At 41.5% G+C, this 6,605-nt stretch overlaps 1 pseudogene; it reads left to right on the top strand.

The window, feature by feature from the left end:
- Positions 1-3,003: 3,003 nt before the first annotated feature.
- The window catches only part of LOC122335902, a 98,585-nt pseudogene continuing 94,983 nt past the window's right edge, over positions 3,004-6,605 (top strand).

Genomic DNA, 6,605 nt, shown 5'->3' with positions numbered 1-6,605 from the left:
TAGTGTGACATCTTGTACAATTCATTGTGTTGAGATTTGTCACATAAATATGTAAGGTGTTTATTCAGTCCTTTGTGAGGACTGCGTTTTATGTTAAAGAAAACGTACTTTCTTCCGATCATTGTGAATTTATGCTTATGTTGTTTTTAGTTTCTTATGTTCTCTCGATTGAGTTTGTTAGCATGGTAAAAATAAGAGGTCACGCGTTGAAGGGCTAGTTTCATGCTGAGATCATATGGGTATTCAATAAAGCATCTGCCTGAAAGAAAGCTTAATAAAATCAGTTACATGCTTGCTGTGAAACTGAATGCCCTGCCATACTGGGAAAATTAATATAAGCTAAAGGATTCTTCTGTCCTTTTATTCTACTTTCACCGCAGTTTTATATAATAAAAGGCACAATACACATGCAAATGTGCTGGATTGTACTTACTGAAACTGGATTTAACAGCAGTTAATAGATGCACTGATGTCCAGACTGCTTGAATGCTCTTCGGAGGATATGAGATCCTAGAGAAGTATGATGCTAACTGATAAGTAATGGCTGAAAGGCTTCAGACTGAAGTTGTAAGATTGTACCGTGGATTTGAGGATGATGAAGAGAATATCAGTCTTTCTGTTGGAAATGAATTAAAATGTGTTTTATGCGAGAAGCTGCACAGTTCATCGCTGGCCTTACAATGGTGCCAACTTCTTTGTTGTTTGCTAGCTGGAATTAGGAATGAACTTTTATGCATAAATCATTTTAATATTTTTTCCTTCTGCTCTAGTGATCCATTGCCTCAGAGGACAGGCAGACAACTGCTAGACAGGTCCAAAACAATGTTTACAAGTCAAGTCCCAGGTCTCAACCCAAAGTCAGTTCCCAAGGGTTGAGTAAAGTCATTAATTTGAATTTAGATCTCAAAGTCTTTCCAATTAATTAAAAATACAGCATTTATTACTTAATTTTATTAATTTTATAAAAAAATACATGCAGCTAGGGCTAGTAATGCAATATTAATAAAGAGATGTGAATGAAACTCTAAAGCAGTCTCAGTTTTTTTCCTTTTGGTTTATAGCTGAGTTATATAATATGTATTTGCCAGTATAATGAAGATTGAATAATCACTTCCTGCACCACAGTGAACAATCAATTACATATTTGAAACTTGCAATTTGCTAAATCAAGACCAGTAGATGCTGAGTAACAGAGTAATCCTGGTAATTGTGTTTCCTTTTGATTTTTTTAATTGTTTTATAAATGCATTTTGTGAAATTATTTCCAACAATGTTTGTAGAGATTAAAATCTACTTTCAGCTTTTTTGAAGATAAGTTTTCAAACTAAGTACTTGGTCAGTGTTGTTAACAAGGCTATTTTGTTCACTGACAAACAAGTAAAAAAAAGATTCACAAGAACATCAAAGCCGTTTAAGATGAGAAAATTTATTTGAAGACAGTTATTTTTAATAAAGCCTATTTGACTCCTTTACAATTACAGAGCCCATGTACCTGTTCTTTATCAAGGATAACTTGAGCTGCTTTGGTTAAATAGTTAAAATATGCAATTAATTTACTTTATTTAATTTTTGTGTGTGTGAAGTGTTAGAAAAATCACTGCTTTTATTTATGTGCTAAGGACATTCCTGGCTAATTATTGAAACGCTTATACAGAATGATGTGATGTGTTAAAGATGCAAGTGTCTACAGTTAAAACTGTTTGTTATTGTGCTGATATGTTCAGATTGTAGTTACGAAACCCACCATCCAACTCTCACTCCATCTGTTGCTCTCTAAATATTTGGTGATCTGTGACTCTTTATCTGTTTGCCTTTTGGAAGACTATGTGGATTAATGTGGCTGAGACTCTGACAGGTCACTGTCTCCATCCCCACACTGTCATGCAAATTTTTAGTAAATAATGTTTCAGTCATGCTAGAAGAATCTAGCATTTTTTCCCAAAAAAGAAAAAGCTCCAAATGTGTATGTAAAAAGACAGAAAAAGATGACAGAAAATATAAGATTGAGACAAGTGTAGGGTACCAGTGAGCTCTTTTGGCTTCATTCTACTCAAAAAGTAAACCTACTACACTCTCACAATAGACAGGACACCATTTTACTTTTTAACAAGCTCATGAGAGAGAAACATTAGAGGTGCTCTTTTGTTTCTTTTCCGGCTTGTTCAAGGAAACAGACAGTGAAAGAAACATACAAGCGAATAAATAGAGTTTGAGAGAGAGAGAGAGAGAGAGAGAGGAGAGAGAGAGAGAGAGGGAGAGAGAGAGAGAGAGAAGTAAGTGAGGAAAGCAAGTAAGAGAGTGAGGAGAGAGAGCTGGCACAGAGCTGAGCCAGGCGCTGGCTGTGTGGACACGGAGGAGTGCGGGCGAACAGAAACGACAGAGCAGGAGGAGGAGTGAATGGATGGAGTGACCCAGGAGGAGAGAGGAATGCTGAGTGAACAGACCGACAGAGCACGAAAAGGGAAGACGAGGCGGCGTGGCAGCAACAGCAGAGCAATTAAACAGTGGAAAGGCAAGCAAAGGCTCACATGCCGAGCAGCTTCTGTCGCTCGCTCCTCTCTCTCTCTCTTTCGAGCGACCGAAGAGGCAGAAGTGAAACGTCAGACAACGATAAAGGACAAGAGGAGGCACGCAAGAGGCAGGGGAGGAGCAAGCATGCTTGATTGACAGAGGAAAGAGGAGGGACATGGACACAAATTGAAGAATTTGGTTTTCTGGGAATGGATATTTTTAGAGAAGAAAAAACAAAGGAGAAGAAGATAAAGGATGCCGTTTCAGTCTAAAAGAAGGATGGAAAGGGGAGGGAGAGAGAGAGAGTGAGATGCTGAATTCGGACCATGTCAGAACAGATTCCACATCAGCGGCATTCAGCCCTCCTGCAGGCAAAGTCAGTGTGTGTGTGTGTGTATGTGTGTGAGTATGTGAACTAGAATGAAAGTACAACCTATGTAACACCAGGCTTTTGCCCATGTGCCCCGTAGTTGAGTACAGAGACATATAGAGATGGGGAAGGCAAAAGTCAGTACTGTATCACTGTCAAAGCTAGAGAAAAAAAGGCAACAAGACAAGATGAGTGTGAGGGTCAGTTGTAGCTAGTGTTAGGGAAACCCTCTCTTCAGGGACTGAGAAAGGGTCGCCCTGAGACAGTCTATTTCACCAACAGGTCAGCCAGCTTGGACACTTTCTCAAATGCTTCTTTCTTGTGACTCAGCTGGTGCTGCCTCCCACAATCCATCTCTTTTTCATTATTCTCTCTTACAATCTGTCTTGAATCTATTGAATCTTGTTTCTCATTAAGATCACTTCCCATGTAACTGCCTCATTGTTTCCCGAACTTGGGAGATTCTGGGAGAAGCTCAGAGGGGGTGCAGGCTGTCCTAAAGCCAGACTAACTGGACTAACTGGCACCCTGACCAAATGGATTGAGGGGGTGAGAGCTAGAAAGAGAGAGGAACAAGGCAAATAGCCTGGGGATTTAGCCTGAGGGTTATAGAGAGTTGCCAGCGGGTATAAAGACACATACTGAATTTTGGGGGCCTTAGGGAGCAGTGTGTTTGTGCATGAATGTGATTTTCAATCCAGAAATGAAGCTTGCATACATTTGACAAGATATTAAAGTGGATGCTCGAAGTAGAGTTGGGGTTATACGCTTCAATTAAACTTTGAGAAGTCCTGCAGGTGCTACAACAGTGCGTGACTTGATAGCCGAACTCTGAACATTAGATTTGTATTCAGGAAGTCAGTGTTGTGGCTCTTTCCGTGCTCCTGGAGCCCCATGAGGGCCCGGCCGTGGAGGCCTGGCTGGGAGATGGCCGTCCCCTGCTGCTCTAGCAGCTCTGCCAGGCCCTCATGGCTCTGGAAGGCCGCTGTCTCGCGCCCTGCCTCGCCCACGCCCGGAGCCAGCGCCAGGGCCCCGTCATCACGCCCGACCCGGAGCACCTCGAGGCGATCTGTCCCGCCTCACGCGGCCCTTCTAACACGGACTCACCTCCACGGATTTGCGGCACATCTGCTCTCCGTCGAACTCTCTCAGCCGCCGGGCCATTTGGATGCTAGCCTTCTGTACTTGTCTGGGTCTTCTTTTGTCCTGGTCCTCGAATCGACTGCTTCACTGGCTGGCCCTTCCCCACTCACACAAGAGTCCACACAGAGTGGGCCAGAGAACTGGCTTTTCCCGGTCACCATCTGCAACAATAACCCTGTACGTTTGTATCACCTCACTAAGAAGCGATCTGTACTTGCGGGTCACTGGCTCGGACTGTTGCTGGCCAATGCGGCCAGACCCTGGTGCTGGACCTGCTTCAAGATGACAGGCGGGCATGGTTTAGCAAGCTGTCAGATTTCCGTCTTTTCCTGCCTCCACGGCACTTGAGGGCACCAGCTTGGAGTTCATGGACCGACTGGGCCACCAGCTGGAGGATATGCTACTGGCCTGCAAGTACATGGAGAGCCCTGTGGAGCTCACAACTTCTCCACTGTGAGTCTGAACAAATGACCTCCACCTCTCTTTCTGTCCTTCTGCCTCTTTCTCTGTCACCCTTTTCCCTCTAGTTTTGTCAGATTCACTGTGACGTACTCTTTCATACAGCACATGCACAGGCTTGGTTCTGACCTCTCGTTAATTCTTGTCCTGTGTTGACCTCTCTGTCGTGCTTCAGATATTTCACAGCATGTTTTGTACACCCCGTATCTGAACTTTCTGAACCCAATTCATGAAGACAGCCTCATGTCTAAAACAAGCGTTTACAAACACATCAGGTGCGAGGTTGATTTTCATAATGCAATTCTGATTGAGCATAATGTGCTATTTGCATTTGTATTGCCCATAAAGACCCTCAACCTATTTGCACAGAGATCTGGCAATGTATCAACTGTCTAGCCTTAAGTACACACTGATCTTTCATGCCAAGAAATGGTTATATAATGCTTGTCTTAACCAGACGTGACACAATAAGATTTCAACGACAAGCAATTTTTCAACCACGTCAAAGAAAGAAAGGCGATCAGTGGCAACAGTTTTGCGTATGAATTCTCTTTTGCCCACTTTCTTGCAGTTGCACAGCGCACAATGCATACCTTTTTCTTTAATTTTTTTATAGAAATAAGCGTTGCTATAGCTATATATACCTTGCAGTGCTGTGACCGGTCTCAGACTCCCTACTGTCAGTGAACATGTCTTCCTTCTCCTCACGCTCATCCTGTTTCTCCACAGTCACTCCTTCTGTTTCTGTATTGCATATGCTCACTCAATCCCAGACATATTTCCCTGCAGAAATAACAAGCTCTATTATAGTATAGAGTTCTTTTATAATGTCAAAAATATATAATGCAGTAAAGTGAGGCTTTGATATATGCAGTCATTAAAAATATTATTACCTCTAAAAATGCTCTATTAAATACATGTGACAGGGTTAAATACAACCCAGCACTGGGTAAAATAATAATAAAGACAGCAGCTGGGTTGTTTTTTGCCCAGAGGTCAGGTTACTGCCCAGAAAAGTTGTGTTAAACATTTAACCAAACGTTTGGTTTAAAACAACCCGATTGCTAAATCTGCAACATTTAACCCAGTAGTATTTATTATTATTATTATTATCAATTTAACCTTTTTTAATGTTGAACGTTTTGGCAGGTTCCTATGCATTGTGACAAATTACTATAACAATATACCATGCTATTGGGTCATACTGTGCCTCCCTTAGGCAAGATATTTAATCACTCTGCAATGTATTTAAAGATTATAAATAATAAACATATAAACATACTGTGTGTATGTAAACATACTACATCTGAAGCACAACATTACAAATTTGTCTCATAAGTTTATTTTGATAAATGATTGGATAACAAAGGTCACCACGTCTCAAAGGAGATGGAGTGCATGCTCTAACCACTCTAACCACTGAACCACATCTCCAGACACAGATATGAGGTTTTAAACAAAGTTTTATTGTGCATGTGACAGATTGCATAGCGACCTATTCATTTTGAGTTTACATGTGATTAATAGGCCACTGTTAAATGTTTTATAAGGAGTTGTGGGATGCTCCAGTCAGAATTGGAATGACAGCTGTAGGATGCACTGTTGTTGTTGACATTGTAAATGAACTAATGGGATGTTGTGGGACTATGAGAAGGGAGAAAGATTGTTTTTATGCGGATGTTGTTCTGGGTTCTGTCCTCCCTCTCTGTTTTCTTCCAGTCTCATTGTGTTGTTTGCCACTCTGTTGTTTCTCTAATTCTCTGGATGTGGGAGAGGAGGAGCGGGCAGATGTTCTCTCTCAGGCTACGTTTCAGCACAGCTTCTTTTTGCATGTGTGTATTTGTGCGAGACTACTTTGCAACTCTCTCACAATAATTCTTAATTAGGACTGGATGTCACTGAGGTGTTTTTCTCAATGTTTAGGAGCGACACTGCAGTTTTGCGGAAGATTTACAGCTCATCTCACAATAACAAGAACATAGTGCATGCATCTTATTTCAGCCCTCATACATATGTCTTATATAGAAATAGTTTGAGATGTGAGGATTAATGTGTCCATGGAAATGAGTGTTTATTTATCATTCTTCTCACCCACCAGCATATCCGTGGGTATTTAGCTTAG

Source organism: Puntigrus tetrazona, unplaced genomic scaffold (assembly GCF_018831695.1).
Source record: "Puntigrus tetrazona isolate hp1 unplaced genomic scaffold, ASM1883169v1 S000000956, whole genome shotgun sequence".
NCBI lineage: Eukaryota > Metazoa > Chordata > Actinopteri > Cypriniformes > Cyprinidae > Puntigrus > Puntigrus tetrazona.
This window is presented reverse-complemented; position numbering and strand designations above follow the sequence as displayed.